Source organism: Mirounga leonina, unplaced genomic scaffold (assembly GCF_011800145.1).
Source record: "Mirounga leonina isolate KUSES-001 unplaced genomic scaffold, KU_Mleo_1.0 Mir_127, whole genome shotgun sequence".
NCBI lineage: Eukaryota > Metazoa > Chordata > Mammalia > Carnivora > Phocidae > Mirounga > Mirounga leonina.
In genome coordinates this window covers 60,360,244-60,372,690 of record NW_023270316.1, presented here as the reverse complement: position 1 = coordinate 60,372,690, position 12,447 = coordinate 60,360,244, and positions in this window count along the sequence as shown.

Sequence of the window (12,447 nt, the reverse complement as noted above, 5' to 3'; positions counted from 1 at the left end):
GATGTTTGGGAGATTTCTTTCATTTTGTTGCTTATCCTAAACCCACTCTAGCCAGAAGCCGGACTGAAAAATAAATGTTTGGGAGATTTGTTTTATAAATTGCATTAAAGCACAGCAAGTTAACATCGCCACAGACCTTTCTTTTCCCCAATTGTGGCCTTGTTTTGAAGCATCACAAGTGAAAATTCACTGCTGAGGATCATTTTAGGATGAAGGCCTCTTTACCCTGCCTCTTATCAAACTACAGTCTATCATAGATTCGACCCTGACATTATGTGGTGAAGACTCTGTGTACATTTTGCTTTACAGATAAGAAGAAAATAAACAGGACAGAGAGGATGTTTGGAATCTTGATTTTTTTTTTAGCATTTATTGCTTCTGGGACATGAAGCTGTGCTTTTCTCTTTTGCTTCACGTTTTGTATATTTTTGTCTTTAATGAGACTAAACACAAACTGCCTAAGAAATTCCACGATTCAGAAACAGAAGGCTGGCTTGTCTTTGGGATGATTTTAGGTATTTGACATTGGTGATAAACCCTGGGATCTGGGCTTTGTCTAGGGAATCCTGAGATGGGGTCTTGAGATAAATAAAATTTGAGACAATAAAAGTCAGTTCAGTAAAATCAGCTCATTTGATTGATTCTTTTCACCTGTGAAGTGACCACTTATTCAATCAGCTGCTCCTTGAGGCACTGTGGTAGCTTCCCCGGATTGTCTTGGTTTTGATTTATGGAAATATACCTATCTTTAGACAGAATGTCCAAAAAGAGGATGTGAGTTCCTGGCATCGGGCTTGTTCTTTAGACCTTGCTTTCCAGCTCCCACCACAATGTGTCTTCTTCGCAAAGGAAGATCAATGGGGAGTTTAGTTGGAGTGGCATATCTCCAGCCCTTTGGTGGTAGCCCTGCAACTGAGAACATGGCTTCCAGGACAGAACTTTCTGGGCCCACTCTCAGACAGAGCCCAGAGGAGACTACATTCCTCTCATCACTGATGGTCTTTTCATGGTGAATTGGTTTCTTCCTGGGGCTGCAACAATTCCCACAACTTTAGGGGCTTAAAACAACATAAATTTATTCTCTTATAGGCTAGAGGTCAGAACTAAAATCAGTCTGACTGGGATAAGTCAAGGTGTGGGCAGGATTGATTTCTTCTGGAGGCTTTGAGGGAAGCATCCATCCCTTGGCCTTTTCCAGCTTCCAGAGGCGGGCTGCATACCTGGCTTGTGAGCCCCACCTTACATCACCCCAGCCTTTTGCTTCTGTCCTCCTGTCTGCACCTACTCACTCTGATCTCCTCCCTGCCCCTTATATGGATGGACCTTTGTGATTATATCAGTCCCACCTGGATGACCCAGGATCATCTCCCCATCTCAGAAACCTCAACTGAATCAAATCTGCAAAATCCCTTTTGCCACATAAGGTAACATTCACAGGTTCTGGGGATTGGGATGCAGACATCGTGGGGAGACCATAATTCAGCCTGCCACACACGGTATCACAAGGTGTTCTCATCCTTCTTAGTAACCCAGCCTAATTTCCTTTTAAGCTTGATTCTAACTGCCCAATATCCATTGTGAACTCTGCCTTAGGTGTCATTTCCCAATTTCTTTATTACAGTTGCCACCTTCTAGTTTTGTGAAAGAGATTCTGCCTTGTCGGACAGCTTCTTATTTTGGAAAGACTTTCTGATTATACAAAATTACCAGGTGGAAAAACACAGTACTTCAACCCTGTAAGGATGAAGAATGGATAGCAAGTCTACATGAACATTGCTGATGGTCAAGAGTGATGTTTTCCTTCAATCAGTCTATCAAGTCCTTAGTAAGGAACTGCTGTATACCAAGCAAAATAATATAAGACACACTTTCTGCCCTTAGGTAATTGGCAACCTAATGGGGGGAAGATAGAACAAACATGGATCAGACATTGCTGGGCATTTACTGCTTCATTGAGCATTTCAGTCCACACACAAGAGGAGTTCCACACAAGCCGAGAGTGCACTCAGATCAAGGTGTTACAGAGAACTTCATGGCAGAGGTTCTCTTGAAAGACACCTTTAGACCCTGGCAGAGGATTGCTAAAGGCTGTCATTTAATGCACAAGGGTAGTTATCAGGAAAGTCACAGAAAGGGTACAGGCCAGCAAGGGGATGCCCTTGACTGAAGGGCAGGGTTTCTACTGAGCTGCTGTGGAAAGCCAGATTGACAGAAATCAAGGAGACTTGATCAGACAGGGCTCAAGAATTAAGCGTTATCCCACCTTGAACTGAAGAGTGGAGAGCAGAAGCCTCAGAAGATGCAATATAGCTGTGTGTGTGTGTGTGGGTGGGTGTGGGGGGGTGAGCCCGGAAGTGGCCCTGAAATGCTGTGGGGTTAAACCAATCTGAGCTCCCCACAGCCTCAGAAAGAGAGGCCCTCAGGCCCACAATCTGACTTCTGTGGTGGATCCTGCCCACAGTCCCCTGTGGTTCACATGCATTCTCTGGTGATATCTGCTCCCACCTCCCTCCAATCAAACATGGCTGCCTTGGATCCCCCCAGTTCCTCATCAACAGCATGGGTCAGGGCAGTTCCTGAAAGGGGCAGGAGGAGTGTGGTGCTGGTGATGGGAGAGGTTGGGCAGACACACTTTGTAAATAAATTGATGTAGCCATTTTGGTTGACCTCCCAGGCCACAGAGCGTGTCAGAGCCTGCTGGTCATTCTCTTGGGGAAATTGCCCATGTTTGTTTATCCATTTGTTTGTCATTTGACAAAGAATATTGAGCATTTACTATGTCCCAGCCTGTGTCTGGGGATAGAATATAAACAGAGTCTCTCACGGAGTGTTTGGCTGGGGGGAGACACAGACCTTCATCAAAGGGTTACACCAGCACACATGGATCAGAATTGTGGTAAGTTCTGGAAGGGAGGCCTGTGGTGTCACGGAGAACTTGTAAGGGGGGCATCTGAACTGGCTGGGGCAGGGTGGCTTGGGAAGGGCTTTCTCGATCCCGCATAGCTTCATTTGTCATACTCAGATACTCGTGTCACCTCCTCAGAGAAGTCTTCTTGACCACCCTATCTCAACCATCACTGCTTTTAATCTCTACCATGCATTAGCTGGCTGCACTGTGTCTACGGTGATCTAACACACATGCACACATATACACACTTGCACACACTCACTCATACACATTCACTTGTGCACGCTTGCCCCCATTAGACTGTGAGCTCCAATAAGCAGTAGCTTATTCTGTTCATGCTCTATGCCCTGTGTTAAGAACAGTGCCTACACCAACAACTGTTTATTGACTGAATGATTTACAGATTGCATAAATGAATGAAGCGGCAGTGAGCTGAGATCTTTAGGGGAATATGAGGCATCAAAATGTAAAGGGCTGGGGGCTACAGAGAGAGAGATTCAGGCTGAGGGAATGTCACGGGCAAAGGATCTGTGCTGGAGGGGGTATGGCGTTGGAAGGAGTTTGAAGACATCACTGATTTATTCCAAAGGTATTACTGAGCACCTGTATGTGCTCAGAAATCTTCCAGGCCCTGAGAGTAGAACAGTAAGACCAGATCCCTGCCTTCAGAGCTTATATAAATTTGGTGGGAAGGGGTGTGCAGGCAGTAAGCAATCATATACTACTTGCATATATATTCAAATGTAATAACGTGTCAGGGAATGATCAATCCTGTGAAGTAAAATAGAGAACGGGAAGGAGGTGAGATTTTTAGTCAGAGAAAGCCCTGCAGAGGTGGTGATACTTGAATAGAGCCCTGCATGAGGCAGGGATTAATGAGACCAGGGGGAGGACTGGTCAGGCCAAGGAAAGAGCCCCCGTAAAGGCCCCAGGCAGGAAGGCATCAGGGGACCTTGAGGATGCAGGAGTGAATGTACTGGGTGGTCCTTGGAGGGTTCTGAACAGAGGAGTAGTACAATCTGATTTAATTTTTGAAAGATGACTGTGGCTGTTGGGTGGGGGTTTTACTGAAGGGCTCAAAGGGACAACTTGGGACAACAGCTGGGTCACTCTACTGTGGGCCAGACAAGAGGCATTGCTGGCTGCCTGGATGGGAGGACTGGGTTGGGAGGGACTCTGAAGCAGGACTTGCAGGTATTTAGGCTTGCTGGGAACTAGATACAGAGACACGGGGGTCTAGCTCGAGGCGCTAGTGACCACAGGTACCCTTTATTAAGCTGATTAACAGAGGGGCTGCTCAGCAGAACTTTTCTGCAGGGGAATTGGGGAGAGAAATTAAAAGTTCTATTTTGTAGATGTTAACTCAGAGCTTTCTGTGGACTTGCAGGTGGGAGATTAGACACCTCTGTGTAGAGCTCAGGGGGGCGGCTGGATCTAGAGGTACGAAACCGGGAGCTGCCACCGCAGAGACAGAGTCTGAAGTCATGAGGAGATTCAGTCACTAAGATATCAAGTGGAAATCTAAAGGACAGTGAGGTGGAGGAGCAGGCCAGAGTACCCAGCCTTTAAAGGCTTGGGAGAGAAGGAGCATGTGTGGTGCAAGGAAAAGCATTTAATGAGGTAAAGAAAATGCTCCAAGTTTGGGGGAACAGAGCACAGATAATGGAGGGGGAGGGTGTGGGGCCAGCAGGGCATGCACCAAAGCCAAGTAAGAAAAACAGTCTTGATTTTGATTCAAAATGATATTGTCTACGTCCAGAGAGCTCACTGACCCTACTCACAAAACCCAGCTCCAGATTCCTTCTGGTTGTTTCTAAAGCTCCGGAGAGGCAGTGGAGTGTTATGGACCAGGGACCAGGGCGGCAAGGATCTAGCAGGCAGCCTCAGTGGCTGGGGGCCCCTTTCCCAGGGTGGGGGTGGGGCTAGGTGGGGTCAGGCCCTCACACTGCCTCAGCCAACGAGCAACCACCTGCTCTCACCGGGTGGCCTTCTGTGGACCCTGCAGCCCTGGGGTATAAATGTGGCCCGGTGACTTAGGCTCTCTGGGCCTCATTTTTCTCAAATGAGAATAGGGCACGATAATACCAGTTCTTAACCTGCAGTGTTATGGTGAGGGAAAAATGAAGGCTTTCCGGTAAAGTGCCTGGTAGATAGTAATTGTTAACTGTGGCCATATGAAAGGACAATGATTTGCCACCATCACTTAGAAGAGTCAAAAATTCTGCCACATACTCTAAAATAGCTGTAAAAGAGAAATCCTGAAATGTGTAAGACATGATTAGAGGTAGTACAGCCTCCTGAAATAACCGTTTGGAAGAAGATAGTACTGAACCAACGTAAGGTTAAGAATGTGCTCTTGAGGGACGCCTGGGTGGCTCAGTTGTTAAGCGTCTGCCTTCGGCTCAGGTCATGATCCCAGGGTCCTGGGATCGAGCCCATTTCTCCCTCTCCCACTCCCTCTGCTTGTGTTCCCTCTCTTGCTCTCTCTCTCTGTCAAATAAATAAATAAATCTTAAAAAAAAAGAAAAAAGAAAAAAGAATGTGCTCTTGAATCAGAGGTCTGGCTTGAGTCTCCACTGTTCCACTCAGTGGCTGGCTGGCCGTGGGCGTGATACTCAACTGCTCTCAGCCTCAGTTTCCTGAAATGGCTACCTGATCATAAAATGACTGCCTCATGGGGTATAGGAGCCCCTAATGCAACAATGCACACAGAGTACTCTGCATAGTGGCTGGCACACAGAAGGCACACAATAAATATTGCAGCCAATACTATTATGGGCTCATGAAAAATATCAATATATCAGTTATGATCAGTTGATTACAACGTGACAATCCTTTATCGTCATGCTTCCTCTACATATGGCCCCCAGATCATCTGATTCATTTGCAGCCTTCCCCCAAATTAAATGGAAGTATGGATTAGGGTAGATTTGAAATTTGCTGAATTTGGTCTTAAATGAGCTTTAACAGGAGTGTCAGAGCTATTGTTTGATATGACCCCTCATCTCCACTCTTGCCTGGCTTCTATATGTAATTTGGAAAGGCAAATGTGTCTTCACTTTGCAGTCCCTGGACTCCCACCCCCGAAAATCATAGCCCCGTATGACACTGAGGGGAACTGCCACGCGGGGAAGACGAATGACATTTTCATGATTAATCCAGACCTAGGGAACCAGTCCCAGAGGGAGGACTCACACCTGGGTCCAGTGTGCTGAGCTGTGTTCTTCCACGTGTCTGCGTTTGTGGACATTCAAAGCCATATCCCATGGCCTCCCTTGCAGTGGAGCACGTACGCAGCGGGCTGCTGGTATGTGGTCATTTGGCCACATGGTGGCACTTCACGCCTAATAATTCTGTTGGTCCTCTTTCTATCTCCCCGAAGGGCTTGAAATTCAAACAGAAAGAGAAAGAAACATGCCCTCTTAGAATGACATAGATACCATTGCCAGAAAGCACGGGACTGCTAGGGAGGGTGGAAGTGAACTGGGTTCAACAAGGAAAAGCTTCAGTTCTTGCTGTTTTCCTCAGTTCTAAGGGAAGGCTCTGGTTTGAAAGAGAAAGACCCAGAGTTCTACATTCAGAACCTATTTTCCAGGGTTTTTTCACAACACTGCACCAACTCCAGGTCCAAAGTAGAATGTCATCCACCAGTGGGGCAGATGAAAGAAAGCGGGTCTCCATGGGCCACAGTTTGACTTTCTTGGAAAAGATTTTTCTGAAGATACCACCTGATTTCGAGAGAGGCCTCAGCTTCTTGTAGAAAAAAAGAAAGGGGTTATAACCCACCATTTTTATTCTCTTCTTGGAGGCTATAGAGACTTGGGACTGAGTTTGAATACCAGCTCCTACACTAGCTTTGGAGCCTGAAGGAAGCTACTTAACTTCTCTGTAACTCAGTGTTGTCATCTTTAAAGGGAGTTAGTGGTAATAGGACCTACTTTATAGGATTGTGGTAAGGATGAAATGATATTCACTGGAGCCAAATGAAATTGCTGGTGTTCAAGTCTTTGGCTCACAAGAACAGCAATTTCATGTAGTTCACCCTATAGTGTTTTGTGCCAGGCACATAGTGAGGCTTGGTAGAACTGAGCTATTATTATCACAGCTAGCATGGCAAGGGTACAACAGGCACTTATTATGAAGATTTAGAAAATAAACCAAGACAAATGAAAATGGAAACGTAGCATGCGAGTGCTTGTGGGATGCAGCAACAGCAGTACTAAGAAGCAAGTTCGTAGCAATAAACAGCTACACTAAGAAGCAAGAAAGATCTCAAGTAAGCAACGTAACTCTATGCCTTAGGGAACTAGAAAAAGAAGAACAAATTGAACCTTAAGTTAGCAGATAAAATGAAATAATACAGATGAGGGTAGAAGTAAATGAAATAGAGAATGGGGGAAAAAAGAGAAAAGATTAACCAAATTATAAGTTGGTTTTTTGAGAAGATAAACAAAATTGACAAAGCCCTAGCTAGACTAACCGGGGGAAAAAAGAAAGGGCTCAACTCAGCAATATTATAAATGAAAAAGGAGACATTACATCTGATACCAAAGAAAGCCAAAGGATCATAAGAGGCTACATGAACAACTATATGCTAACAAACTGGACAACCTGGAAGAAATGGAAAAATTCTTAGAAATATACAACTTACTAAGACTGAAGAAAGAAAGGACTAGAATAGAAAGAAAGGAAGAAATAGAAAATCTGAATAGACCAATTACTAGTAAGGAGATTAAATCAGTAATAAAAATTCTCCTAATAGAGGAAAGCCCAGGACCAGATGGCTTCACTGGTTAATTCTACCAAACATTTACAGAATAATTAATGGCAATCATTTTCAAACTCTTCTAAAATATTGAAGAGGAGGGAACACAAACTCATTTTACGAGGCCAGCATCATCCTGATACCAAAACCAGAAAAGGACACTACTAGAAAAGAAAACCACAGGCAACATGCCTGATAAATATAGAGGCAAAAAATCCTCAATAAAATACTGGCAAACTGAATTAAGCAGCACATTAAAAGGATCATTCACCATGATCAAGTGGGATTGATTCCTGGATCGTAAGGATGGTTCAACATACACAAATCAATCAGTGTGGTATATCACATTAACAGAATGAAAGAAAAGAATTATATAATCATCTCAATAGACATAAAAAAGCATTTGACAAAATTCAACATCTGTTCACGATAAATGCTCTTAAAAAATTAGGTACAGAAGGAAAATATCTCAACCTAATAAAGGCCATATAGGAAAGCCCACAGCTAATGTCATGCTCAATAGTAAAAAGCTGAACTTTTCCTTTAAGATCAGGAATAAGACAAGGATGCCCATTCCCACCACTCTTATTCAACATAATACTGGAAGTTCGTAGCTAGAGCCATCAGGCAAGAAAAAGAAATGACAGGTACAAGTAAGTAAGTAATAATAATAGTAATAATAATAGTAAGTGTTGGAAAAGCACAAAAAGGAAAAAGAAATAAAAGCTATTAGAATGGGAAAAGAAGAAGTAAAACTGTATCTATTGCAGATGATATTTTATATATAGAAAATTCTAAAGACTCAACCAAAAAACTATTAGATTGAATCAATGAAATTCAGTAAAGTTGTAGGATATAAAACTAACATTAAAAATTCAGTAGCATTTCTATACACTAACAATGAATTTTCTGAAAAGAAATAAATTGATTCCATTTACAATAGCACCAAAAAGTAATAAAATACATAGGAATAAATTTAAGGAAATGAAAGACCTCTACTCTGAAAACTATAAGACATTGATGAAAGAAATCTAAGAAGACAAAAATAGAAAGGTTTCCTCTGTTCAGGAACTGGAAGAATTAATGTTGTTAAAATGTCAATACTACCAAAAGCCATCTATAGATTCATTGAAATCCTTATCAAGATTCCAAACGCATTTTTTAAAAAAGATTTTATTTATTTATTTATTTGTCAGCAGGGCGGGGGGAACAGAGCACAAGCAGGGGGAGCAATAGAGGGAGACGGAGAAGCAGGCTCCCCGCCGAGCAAGGAGCCCAGTGTGGGACTTGATCACAGGACCCTGGGATTGTGACCTGAGCTGAAGGTAGACGCTTAAATGACTTGAGCCACCCAGATGTCCTCTAATGGCATTTTTTATGGAAGAGAAAAAGCATTCCTAAAATTTATATGCAACCACCAAAGATGACAAATAGATAAAGAAATCCTAGGAAGAACAAAACAGAAGGCATCACATTTCCTGATATCAAGCTATACTATAAAGCTATAGTCATCAAAATAGCATGGTATTGGCATCAAAACAGACAAACAGACCAATGAAACAGAATCGAGAGCCTGGAAATAAACCCCAGCATATATAGTCAATTAATATTTGACAAGAGAGCCAAGACTACTTAATGGAGCAAAGACAGTCTCTTAAATAAATGGTGCTGGGATAATTGGATATTCACATGCAAAGGAATGAAACTGGATCCACATCTTAACATCACCCACAAAAATTCACTCAAATGGATTGAAGACTTAAATGTAAGACCTGAAAACATGAACCTCCTAGAAGAAAACACAGGAATAAAGCTCCTTGACATGGGTGTTGGTAATGATTTTTTTTTAGATATGACACCTAAAGCACAAGCAACAAAATAAAAAATGAACACACAGAACTGCATCAAACTAAAAAGCTTCTACATAGCAAAAGAAGCCATGAATCAAATGAAAAGACAATCTGTAGAATGGGAAAAATATCTGCAAATTATACATCTGATAAAGGGTTAATATCCAAAATATATAAGGAACTCATACAACTCAGTAACAAAAAACCGCAAAAAACAATCCAATTAAAAAATTGGCAAAGGATCTGAATAGACATTTTGCCAAAGAAAATATATAAAAGGCCAACAGTTACATGAAAAGATGCTGAGCATCACTAAGGAACAGGCAAATGCAAATGAAAACCACAATGAAATATCACCTCACATCTGTTAGAATGGCCATCATCAAAAAGACAAGCAGTAATAAATGCTGGCATGGATATGGAGAGAGGGAACCCTTACGCTCTGTTGGTGGGATTGTAAATTGGTACAGCTGCTATGGAAAACAGTATGGAGTATGGAGGAGCCTCAGAAAAGTAAAAATAGAACTACCAAATCATCCAGCAATTCCACTTTTGGGAATATATCCACTAACTTGAAAACACAGCTGCATCCCCATGTTCATAGCAGCCTTATTTACAATAGCCAAGCCATGGAAGCAACCTAAGTGTCCATCAGGGGATGAAGGGATAAAAGAAGCTGTGGTATGGACACACACACACACACACACACACAGTGGAATAGTATTCAGACATTAAAAACAAGGAAATCCTACCATCTGCAAAAACATGGATGGGCCCAGTAGGCATTATGCCATGTGAAATAAGTCAGACAGAGAAAGAAAAATACTGTATTATCTCACATATATGTAAAACCTTAAAAAAAAAAAAAAAGAACTCATGGAAAAAGAGATCAAACTTGTGATAACCAGAGGTGGAGGGGGCGGAGGTGAAATTGGAGGAAGGTGGTCAAAAGGTACAAATTCCGGTTATGAGATAAATAAGCACCAGCGATGTAATGTACAAAGTGATGATTAGCGGACACTGCTGTATATAGGGAAGTTGTTAAAGAAGTATATTCTGTGAGTTCTCATCACAAGAAGAAAACTGTTTTCCTTTTTTCTTTCTTTTTCTTGTATCTCTATGAGAAGTGGATGTGAGCTGAACCAATTGTGGTAATCATTTTTCAGATGATATGTAAATCATGTCATCATGCTGTATACCTTAAACCAAGATGCCAATTATTTCTCAATAAAACTGGAAGAAAAAAAGGAACCACCCTGTCTTCTGGAAAGTTTTTCCTGAAGATTAAACCTTGCTAAGTGCCCTGTTGTTTCTGCATGCAGAAGTTCCAAATATGAACACATGCCTGAAATAAATCTGGCTCCATTTCGCAGCTATATCCTCAGCCGAACAATCTCTACCTAAAGCCGTCTTTCAATGAGATATTAGTCCCTCCGTGGAGGAAATCAAGACCAACCCCGCAGCACGCTTGGTGCGAGCAAAGTTACACAGAACTCACCTCTCTGAGAGCACCCTATGCCTTGGGCTGATACTGAGACTCCTCTCAGTCTCTCTGATGCACTCCCATCAGTTTATCTCTTCTATGTCCCAGTCCCTCTTAGCGAGCCAGGTGAATACTAGCTAATCTCAGTTTCCTCCTCTTGGGCTCACCAAGAGTAAGGCAGCTTAGAAAGGCAAAGACCAACAAACAAAAACCAGATAATGGTTATATTTTATCAGAGAAAATCTTCTTCCCACGTACTCTTTCCTTGCCCTCTTGCTCTCATTTCTTTCCTCAAACTATACGGATCGACTCTAGTAACCTCCCTATGGTTTCTCACCTCCCCTGCCCACTTGTCATGTACAAAGGAAAAGTTTAGGTTTCTCATTACACATGAGACCTAGTCCATAGACCACAGGAGATGAGAGGTGTCTTATAGGGTCTCATTACATATCATAGAATATGGATAAATGAGTGTGTGTTTCCAGACAGAGGTCCAATTTGGGAAATAAGTTTCTTCAATGCACCAAACATGGGGTAAAAGTGAGGCCAGATACAGAAGAGAACATGCTGTTTGATTTAATTTATATGAAGTTCTGAAGTTTAAGAGCCAGCAAAACTAATCTATTGAGATTATCAGAAGAGTCATTGGGGGTGAGGGGCTGATTGAGAAGGCACGAGGGAGCTTTCTGCAATGATGGAGATGGTTTATCTTTTTACTGGGGTGTGAGCTGGTGAGCTCCCCAGGTGGAGACATTTGTCAAGGCTCACCCAACTGCACCCTGAGGACCAAAAGAAGTAGCAGTGAAAAGTGGCCCTCAGAACAACAGTTACAGTCTGGGCAGGGGGGCCCTTTTGTCGTAGAAGAGAGAAGGGAATTTCCATATATGGGAAGTTCCTCACTAGGCTGTCTATGCCATTGAGAAACATAAAACGTCAGCCAATTTTCCAGACAGTTTCCAAGTCCAGGGACGTTTTTCTCCATGCACACACTGCCTATGTCTTTTCAAATGTTTACAGGGTATTTAAAAAAGTAGTCCTTTGGGTGGCAGTTGTAATTAGGAAAATGGGCAGTGAAAATTAACACATACCGTAAAAGAGAGATGATTGCTCCATCGCCATATACAGTATTCTTACCACATGGTATTCACCGAGGAATCCAACTGGTCCATGCAAGCTCAGTCTCGTTCTAGGGAAGATCCCCCCTTCCTCGTTACCCTGAGGATGAGGCTGCCGCCACCCACGAATGAGATGCCATATGGTACTTAACATCAGAATCAGAATGAGCTTGTGCTTTTTGTGTGAGATACTGAAATTTATTAGAAAATCAGAAAGCCTAATTTTCACCAAGTTCCTGAGACCTGCCATCTGCTGCATGAGAAAGAAAATGGAGTTGTTTTTTTTTTGTTTTGTTTTGTTTTTTTTTAACCATTTACTTATTGTG